Consider the following 10710-nt stretch of genomic DNA (forward strand, 5'->3'; position numbering starts at 1 on the left):
CACGCCCTCGGGTATCGGCAGATCTGGGTTTGAAGCCTGGGTCCAGTGTTTGAGAATTCTGAGGCCATGGCAACTTGGGACCTCTCTGTAGGTCTCAATTTCCTCTAGTAAGGAGAGATGATAGTGATTATACTTCAGTCATAGTTGGCAGCGATGAAAGAAAATACATATACTGACAGGTTTGGGGCACAATGTCCAATATAGAGTAAGGATGCAGTAAGTGTTGGTTTGATTATTCACATTATTCTTCTGTTTCAGTGTCAACAATTACGAATCTCCGTTAAGGAAATTTGAAATTTAAAGGGAGAGTAGGAAATAGCAGAGGTTTACGTTCAGGGACAGCTCTTCTCTACCTGGGCAGTGCGGCCAGTCAGCAGTCCTAACCACACTCTCCACGCGTGTATGTGGACAGACACACCCTTTCCCGCAGACCCTTGTGCCCCTCCCCCAGACATCACACAGGGAGTGTCGGTCCTTGCCGCAGTCCCTGTCCGCCCCCGTCCCCCTCCACCGTACATCTCTCTCCTCCGTGTTCTGTCCTGGGAGCCGCTGCCCTCACCCAGGCCCGCAACAAGCTGGCGCCCTCATGAGAGAGAGCGCCCCCTTCTGTGGCAACGCAACAGGCTGCCCTCACCATCGCTTCATCGCTTCCCAGATTACCGCAACGATTACGCATCTTCTTACCATACGTTCTCCTGTGGGTTTTGCTTAGTTTTCTTCAATTATGCACAACCTGTACGCTGATGGAAGAGCAGCGTATTCTGCAACGTCATTTATAAAACCCACATATATCAACCAGGGATCCCCACCTCTACAACTCTCCCAACGGGCTGGCTCCACCCGCCCCGCCCGCTTAACCCTCTGAGGCCACTCCGCCACGGACACTGACCGCCACTGCGCTCCAGGCATTTTTCAGCCCGCACGGGTCTGCAGGCAGGACGTTTCCAGGAGGATGTGAGTTCAGGGTATGGAAATAAAAGTAATGGAGCAGGAATAGTTTTGTATCTTGTAAAATAAGCTCTTCCTCTATGGTGCTTTTGTTCTGTGTTTGGGGAGTTTCTGCTGTACGTTTGCTGTGTGACAGATGCAGATACATCCTGATTGTACGAGGCATGATAGCAGATGGAGACACTGGCTTAGACAGAATACAGAGTAAACGCTTGCTGCTGTGACTACCCCGCTGTTATTGACACAGATTCAGTACGTTCAGAGATGGCCGGGCTGCTAACCCTCAATACAACATCCTGGGCCCTGAGTCTGGGTGTCGGCCCTGCTGGCTGTTGGCCTTGGGCCAGAGGACTGCGGGAGAGGTGGTCGTAGGGGACACTGGACCTGGAGGACGTGGGCGTTTTAGCACGGGGGTCCGTGGTCTGGGGCCTAGGGCAGTGGGATATTCAGAGAGTCAAGAGTCGGACTGCTACGTGGTCCAGCTGATCTGGCCAGGCAAGGTCTCTGCTCATCAGGAGGCACCCGGCACAGCCTCCATCCTCGGAAGTATCCAGGGTGCTTGGCCCCGTGGGAACGTTTCCTGGGCCTGAGTGGCAGTGAAACACCCACTGGTAATTGTGCAAGAGGAAGCTTCTGCCCACAGCCCGAGAACAGCTCAGTGCCGCTCCCCAGCCCTCCTGTCCACACACACAGCAGCCCGTGCAGCCCTCCTGGGCACTCGCTGCCCTGCTCCAGCCTGTGCGCACCTCCCGTCACCCGGACTGAGATGGACAAGCTCCTGCTGCTGCTGCTGCTCCTGCTGGGAGTCTTCCCTGCTGTGTTCTTCCAGGGAGTGGGTGAGGCCCTGGGCTAGCTGGGTGGGGGTGAGGATGAGGAGGTGGGGGGAGCACCGTGGGCATGATGGTCTGACCAGCTTGGGAGGGAGTGAGGTCAAGGGTGAGGTTCTGGGATGACCTGGCCAGTTGGGGTTTGAGGTGTCTGTCTCTGTGCTGTCCCATCCGCACTACTACCGGGAAAGGGTTCGGGTCCCTGCCCGAGGTGTCAGAGTGGGTCTGTTGCTCCTGTGGGACTGTCTGGAGCTGGGGGCTTTGGGGCTGTCTGGGATGGCCGGCCCTACAAGGCAGGGCCAATGGTTGCTCAAGACTCTGTGCAGCAGCAGCCTAGGGGCAGTGTGTTAGCAGGAAGAGGCAATTGGGTAGCTTATTTTGAACAAATATTTTCACATTACTCCTTTCACTTAAATCTGTGTGTGCTTAGGACGACTTTTGTGCTGGCTCAGAAATCTTGAAAACTAAAATCTGCCTCCTCACCTCCCAGCTGTGTAGAGAGGCCTTCCGCCCCATCTGTTCCCAGAGGGCCGGGCCCAGAGGGGCTGTCCACAGACGTCCCCTGCACCCTGGCCATGGCTTACGGCTGAGGGGAGACGATGTCCTTGGTGAACCTCCCTATATTTTGTGTGCTTGTGAGCACAGGGCTGGTCCCAGGGAGAGTTCAGCCGGGCTCCTAGGGAGCAACAGTGAAGGAGACATGATCTCCTAGTGCTGCTTAGGTACGGGGCTGGAACTTTCACCTGCCTGGTTAGAACCTGCATCTGCTCCCCTTGTATCTCACCTCCCAGTGTCTCCCATGCCACCTGGTGGTAACATCTCATGTTCTTGTCCAAAGTTTTCTTTCGAACAGCTTTAATGAAACACAAGTTCACATACCATACAGTTCAGCCACACAGTGTACACAGTTATGTATCCCTAAATGGGTTTTGAGATTCCCCCCCCCCCATCAAAGACTCCATTTCCCTAAATACCTAATGGAAGTCATCCAGTGGGGATATGTCCTGCCCCAAAGTATGTGTGGGACAGGTACCTGGAGTCACGCTTTGTCCCTAGACTCCAGAATGCTCACGTGTCCTAGGCCACCTTGGTCTCCGCCCATTCCACCCCAGGCTCAGCCTTCATGTCTGTTTGTCCGCAGCTCCAGCCACGCTGTGTATGGTCTGCAAGATTTTCAAGAAGGGCAAATGTTTGGAAGGCCATGGCAACTGCACCGCGGAGCAGGGCCCTGGATGCAGAACCAGGGATCTCTCCTTTTTCAACATCAGAGGTAATGCTGCTGAGCCGCCCCCCGACTTCAGACACTGTGGGGGCTCTCCAAGCCCAGGAAGCCCTTGCTGAGAGGTGCCTGTGGAGGAAGTCTGGAGACCACTGTGGCACTGAATATGAATTCCTTCTCTTGCAGATGGGTGGCGCTACAACCACACTCAATTAGACTGCTCGGAGGAGTGTAAGGCTTGGAAGTTGTTTCGTGGAGACCTGAAGGTGTCAAGCTTTTGCTGTCAAGGTCAAGATTTCTGCAACATATATAGAGGAAAATCACGACGGTGGACATGGGCGTCTCACTAGTTGCTGACTCCTTTGTCAGGGTGGCGCCCCGTCCTGTCCCTGGCACCTCTGCTCCTGTCTCCCTCCCCACGTGCGCCTCAGGGGCACGCACAGTCCCGCTCTGTCCTCCACACTCCCCCCTTCGCCTTTCTCCCGGCCTCTGGCTCCTTCCCCCTGGACACCGGACACTCTCGGCTCCCCCTGCTTTCAGGTCTCTGCGTCCTACACACCTGCAAAGCACCCCCAGCCTTCTCACCCCGCATTTCCTGCTCTCTCACAACCTCGCATCTCTCTGGCTGCCTGGCTGCCTCATTTCTAATCCCACCCACTCAGAAGGGACTGGAATGTGCCTGGAAACGGAATGGGTTCCATTCTCCACACCAGGAGTGTGAGGGGTCAGTGGAAAACTCAGGAAAATGTGTGCAACAGGCCGATGGGCAGGGTGGCCTCAAAGTGCAAGGAGGTTCCAAGGCCTGAGGCAAAAAGATGGGATGTCAGCCTTAGATGCTATGTGCATACTCAGGACCCATGGACAGTCATAAGACTCGGAGGGGCTGTCCAATGGGAGGAGAAGGGAGTAGGGGTGAATGAGTCACGGCTACTGGAGCCCACCAGCATAAACAGTGAGTGGTGGTCAGAGAGACAGTGAGTTGAGGAATGGATGGAGCAGGGCAGGAGGAAGTGGTGAGCGTGCGCATCTCTCCCAAGAAAGTGGAGAAGAACTGAGAAAGTCAAACAGTACTTTTTGTAAGAAAAGTGAGTTTAATATGCTTTTAGGCAGAATTTTATGTCTTCTCTTTAATGTAAAATGCCTCTCTTATTAGGATTGCAAGAATACCTTTCACTATCTTCTCATCTTTCTCAACATATGTTTTAAAGCATCTCTCTTGTTCTTTGGGCTTCTTTTTCTTTTTCTCTTTAAAGTACACTGTGGTGGTCCTCGTCCCCTCTTTCATTCTGCTCCCCTTATCAGTCACGATACAAAGATGGAGAATGTTATGATGATGTTAAATTACTTATGAAATATAATCTTACATTTCTTGTTTATAAATTAAAACAAAATAAGAGGAATGTTTTGTTTCTCTTGTAGCAACTAACAACAAATTCATTTTGTGTGGTTTTTATTTAGTTAATATTATTTGGAACTCAAGAGACCTTTTATATATCTACTTTTCTTTTCAGAATGTCATATGTAATTACTGGTCATGGGTTCCCCTACCTAGAACTGAGGGGAGACAGGTGATAAAGCGTAAAGCTGGTGGGTTGGCCAGGTGGGGCACAGTCTGAAGCAGGGCCTTCTTGTTCAACTGCACCACCAGGAATGACGCCACCAACATCGACTGTGGTGACACCCACCTCGAGTATCCCAGCCCACATCATACTTGTCCAGTCAGGTCCTGTAGTAAGAGAGCCATGGGCAGGCCATTTCAATGGAAGTAGGACCACGCAGAGGCCTCTTTTATTTTTAAAACTGCCTTACTAGCCATATTCTCATGAGCAATGTAAATTCTAACTACTATAAAATACCCTAAAAATGCTAATAAGTTAACAGAAAAATTAAAAACAGACTTCATGGTCTCCACTTAATGATTTGCTTTCAAAAAGTACAATATGGAAAGGGGGAGAGTCACCTGGCACACGGGCCCTTGGCCAGGTGACCTGGGACAATACCGAGAGCGAGAAGGCAGGTGGGTAGTGTGTCAGTCGGATACGATGTGATCAGAAGGGAGCTTGTCCCCTGTGGCCCCCCCCTCCCCTCAGATCCACCAGCCTGATCAGGAAACATCAGATAAACCCAGACGGAGGGGCGTTCTGCAAAATAGCGGCAGAGTAATCTTCAAAATTATCAACATCACGCACGCGCACAAAAAACACCGGGGAAATTCCGAGAAGCTGTTGCAGTCCAGGGGAGATAAAGAAATGCAACGAGTAAAAGAAATGCAGTACCCTGGGGGAGAAAAAAGATATTTGGCACGAAGTAAAGGAAATTCCAGTATAATGGAGTTTAGTTGATAATGAATGAATGTTTTTTCATCAGCTGTGACAAGAGTACCAAGGTGATGTCAGCTGTTAGCAGTAGGGGAAACTGAATGAGGAACTGCTGAATGTCTATAATTTCTAGGGAAAATACTGGGCTATAACCCTCTAAACTAATGTTTTCATTTTCTCCCATAGTTACCTTTAAATTATGGAGAACTAAAACTTTGTTTTGTTTTGTTTTGTTTTGTTTTCTGAGCCTGGCATTGACAAACTGCAACTAGAGGACATGACATAAACTTCAGAGAAATCACAACAGCTGCTGCCTGAACGTTCTCAGTGACTGGTGCTGTATTAGCCACACGAAGAGTTTACCTGAATACCCGGTGATGTCATCGGAGATATTCAATATTCAAACTGCAGACCGAATCCGTCAGAGCGCCACCACCTGCCTTCCTTCCAGCAAAACTAAAGCTGTGAGCCTTGCATCTAGAAATCTCAACTGACGGCCTTGCAGACTCTGCAATACTGGCTTGGCTTATAAGCAGCTCTGACCATGAACTTTTGTTTTCTGTTTTGTTTTCATAGACTCGCCTCGTATTAAATGTCCAATATTTACCTACACAGTCACTGCCTCCTGAAGTAAGTCTTAACAATTTAAATGAGCTGGCTTATTCTCAATGCTAAATATTGGATCAATGAAATAAGAAAAAATCGACCAAGTTAGCTTCTGAAAATGCATTGGTTAGCGGGAGGGCCCAGCACGAGCCCGGGAAGGAATTGAAAAGAGATCGTGGTCAGTTTGTAAGCCAGAGGCAGTATCATCGAAGTGTAACAAAGTCCTTTCCCTCAGTAACCTGCGCTTGAGCCTCTTTGCTTGTGCATCCTCTCTCCGGAGCAGTGGCGTGGCAGGCCACACGTGCAGACCTGGGTGCAGCAACGCCGTGCCAGCCAGAGCACAGTCGGGGACAGAGAGGAAGCAGCTGGACCAACAGCACAACTTCTGGACCCTGGCCCTTCTTCTGGGCCTGACGAAGACAAGGCTGGCCTTCCTCCGCAGTGGGGTGGAGCTGAGCCAGCAGGCAGTGGCTGAGACATGGACATCGGGCCCCTGGGGGGCTGTCATTTATTTCTACCCCAGTAAATCTTACCCCCACACCTCATCCTGCCCCGCGTGGGCCCCTGGAAATGCTCATCCTGCAACTCCGTGGAAGGACCCCATTGGCACCAGCAACACTTAGCTGTGAGGATGCTGAGAAAAGTAGTACTTTCCCTCCTACCTCCCAAGTTCTTCTACCTGGGATAATAATCAAATTTACAAAAACAGGTAAACAGAAAACATTTAACTCACAAAAACATAAAAATTCCAAAGATGGCAATGTGACATTGGGTGTATATGCTATTGTTGGGGAAAGAGAAGGGAAGGAAAGGGGCCCTGGATTTCGAAAGTGAGAGTGAGCTCTTGGCAAGTGACTGAGGAAGAGCAGACAAACGTGGCCAGTGAGGATTTGCTGGGCCACCCAGAAACAAGGGGACACTGGGGCGGGTGCTGGGGGTCCAGACAGGTTCCAGCTTGGAGTCCTTCTCTCTTATGTTGCAGCGATTAAGTTACATTTCCCTCCCTGAAGCAACTTTCCATCTGAATCTCAAACCCAGGAAAGAGGGGAGGGACAAAGGCTCTTTTGGAGCCTTTTTCTTAAAATAACCTGTCTAAAATCAATATTGCAAATAGCAGGACTTTCAGTCCCCTCCATGTCTACCTCCACGCCAAGTGCTAAGGAGCCAGGCTGGGGCTCCTCTGGAGACCAGGTACAGCCCACCCTCCACACCGCCACCCAGCTCGCCCCAGGGACTTGCAGAACTGCAGGACCAGATCAGCATCTGCTAGAAGAACGGCGCACAGCCTCATCTTCTCCCTTTGACCCGCATTTCCTCTGCTGAAAAATGCCTTAAATTGCTGGGGGACAGATGAAGAATCCTACCAACCCTGGGGCACAGGCAAGGGCCTGCTGTGGCTTCAATAAGGACAGGAGTCAACAATCTTCACTTCCTTGAGCAGGTAAAAGCTATCACCCCAGACCAGCCTCAGACAGCCACAGAAAGCAGGGGTGTTGAAAAAGCTCTGCCTCAGGCCCAGGCATTCAGAAACAGCCTAAGACTGCAATTAGACCAGGATAATCACATCTCTGGGTTGCCATCACAACTTGAGCAGCAATAACAAGTAGCCACATAATCATATTGAGAGAGGAGTAAAAAAAGAATAAACCACCCCAAAATAGGCCCTTTAGCATAAGGGTTATTTTAGGCTGGTTATTTTTAAGAAATAGTATATACGAAAGATTTCAAAAAACCAAGTAGAAGTTTGCCTTCCATAAGAGACCATCTGTAATGGTACCAAGAAGAGGACAACTAAATCTCTAGAAATTTATCAACAGAGAAAGCAACAGGTTAAACTGCATAACAACTGCCCTGGCTGGTGTGGCTCAGTCAGTTGGAGGTAACCAAAGTGTTGTGGGTTTGATTCCCACTCAGGGGACATACCTAGGTTGACGGTTCAATCCCCCGTCCAGGCTTGTATGTTATGGGAGAAACTTGGTTCTTCTTGCCGACATAGTAAAGAATTACATATCAGCAAGTCTATTAGCGTACAAGCAGGTTTTATTGGTGATGCCTCCTCATGCAGGAGAACAGGCCTTGCTGGGGTGGGGATGAAAGGCAGAGGTTCGGGACAGGGCAGGGTAAGGGCAGAAAAAGGCAAGGGGCAAGGGTGGCAAGAGCATCAGGTCCTTTGTCCTGAGGACATATATAGTTGGCAGGATGGGGCGAAGAAGTTACATATTGATTGACAGATAAAGGTGGTGCCAGCTTTCCTGGGGGGATGTGACGACCCAAACTTGGGTATGTGTGGGGGTCTGTTAGCCCGAATCCTTACCTTGCCCCAGACTCCATTTGTTCATCTTGTTTGTAAAACAGATACATGACAGGAGGCAGTTAATTAAAATTGGGGCAGTTACCCAACGTTACTTATGGGGTCTTTCTACAGGCACTAGGGACTCCCTCCTAAAATAGATAGTGACCAGGCAATTAACCAGCTGTTTAATGGGCTTCTTCTCTGTGCACTGTGGACCCACCCCCTTCCCCCTTCCAGGTCTTGAGATGAAAGCCCAGTTTCAAGGCTTTCTTTCCCAGACAGTGGAAACCACGCATAGAATTTCAAAGACTTCCCTCCTCCATGTTAGCATGGCGTTTCTTGTGATGCTGGAACACCTGGCAGTATAACTGGACCAGCCTCATAGCCCAGATTGCAATTCTCAGGACTGTTGAGTCAGTGGGTGAGACATGTCTGCCTCCCTCTCTGCCTTGGTTCACTGCCTGTCTTACCTAACAGTACGATCCCTGGTCCAGTCACACACAGGAGGCAGCTGGTCAGTGTTTCTCTCTCACATTGATGTTTCTCTCTCTCTCCCTTCTTCTCTCCCTTCTTCCCTCTCTAAAAGCAATGAAGAAATGTCCTGGGTTAAGGATAAAAAAAAAAAAAACCCACTGTATAACAACCTTACTGCTTTTCCTGGTAACCTTTTATAACTGCTTCCTCTGTCCTCATGGCTCCCATATCTTTTGTCTTTCCCTGAAGATAGCATTTAAAGTGGTTCAGGATATAACCCAGTTTTCCTGTGTATCTACCATTTAAACAAGAAATATCCATGTTATTAAACTTTTGTTAGTTTTTCTGATGTTAACCTGTCTTTTATTATGGGAGCAGGCGGTTATCTCAGCCAAGAACCTGGGGGGATAGAGGGAAATTGTATTTCCTCCCCCGCAGGAGCATGCGCTTGGAGACCTCTACTGCTGTCTGAGGTGCAGGGATGTGTAAACCCTGAGTGGGGAGCATGAACACACAGAAGAACCTTCCAGCATCCCTAAGACCCTAATCACAAGAAAATAGCAGCCCGTTGCTAAGGAAATTAGAAGCCCATGGCACATGGAAAGTAATGATAGCAAGTATGAAAAGTGACCTATCACGACTCCTGACTCTAACAGCCTGACATAAAACGAGGCATGTCCATTTCCAGGCATCAGTACTGTTTGTTTCATTCTCTACTCTTCTACCCACCATGCCAAGCATTTGATAAAAAAAAATTACAAACACAGAAAGGCAAGGGAAAACAATGTATTATCAAGAAATAAAGTCATTATACCAAAAACTGAGCAATGGCCCAGATGTTGAAACTATCAACCAGGGACATGAAAATAACTATTAACAAATAAACTTCAACTGAGTGAATTCGAAGATCTAATTGGTTTTATTAAGTGATTCATGAATCGGGCGGCACCCCATCCAGCAACTAGAAGCGGTGTACAACATAGAAGGTTTCGATAGGCAAAATGAGGGTGAAACAAGAAAGGTAAGAGTGGATTGTTTGAGGGAGGGGATCTTGCCAGGCAGATCACCTCACTAGTGCTGACCAGAAACTCCAGACTGATTATTTGAAAATTCCACTCCTGTTTCTGCCAGTGGAAATGGGGTCCCTTTCATGGATGGTGAGAAAAGCGTTTCCAGGGACCCATGAGTGAGGTTTAGTGGTAAGATGTATTGGGGTTGAAATAAATGGCTATGCCCAGGTCCTCTGTGTCTCATCTTCATCTGTCCTGCTGTAGAAAAATCCAACTTTGTCTGCACCAGGCCCAGAACCAAAGCCAGTGTCCAAACACTCTGTGCCATGCCGAGGCTCAATTCAGTTTAGTCTTTGTCCCCATCCAGCTAGTTTAATTTGTTTGCAGCTGTGCTTCAGCTGGCACTGTGCCCAGGCCCATGCCAGGATTCCACGGAGTCTGCCATGAGCCCATGGCGGCTGCTGGGCCAGCATGGCTATAATGGAGAGAGAAGACATGAATGAATGGGGAGAGCTCATGTTACAGAGAGAGAGAGAGTGGGGTGGCACTCTGTTAAGCTTGGATTATATTATCCCAGGCTTGGGAAGGACCAGGTGCTTTTTCAAAATAACCAATCAACTCAATCCTTTGTGGGTTTGTACGGAGTTCATCTCCTAACCCAGGGGCATCAAAATCATTTTCACCAGGGGCCACATCAGCCTCCTGGTTGCCTTCAAAGGGCTGAATGTAATTTCAATTTCTTAACTCTCAAGGTGTAATCACATTTATACAGTCCTAGAATTATTTTGGCCCTTTGAAGGCAACCACAAGGCTGATGTGGCCTCCAGTGAAAATGAGTTTGACGCCCCTGCCCTAACCAATCCGTTTCCTAGATTTCCTAGGGCTCTGTGTCCCTTGTTCAATCTGATCCTTTCCCCAGGCTGGGCTCTGCCCCTTGTGGTTACCATTTGGCTCCTACTGCACGTGCCCCATAGTAGAAGCACCTCTCCCTGCACCATCTTCACTTCAGAGGAAT

Source organism: Artibeus jamaicensis, unplaced genomic scaffold, assembly GCF_021234435.1.
Source record: "Artibeus jamaicensis isolate MK-2021 breed Jamaican fruit bat unplaced genomic scaffold, CSHL_Jam_final scaffold_660, whole genome shotgun sequence".
In the NCBI taxonomy this organism is placed as follows: Eukaryota; Metazoa; Chordata; class Mammalia; order Chiroptera; family Phyllostomidae; genus Artibeus; species Artibeus jamaicensis.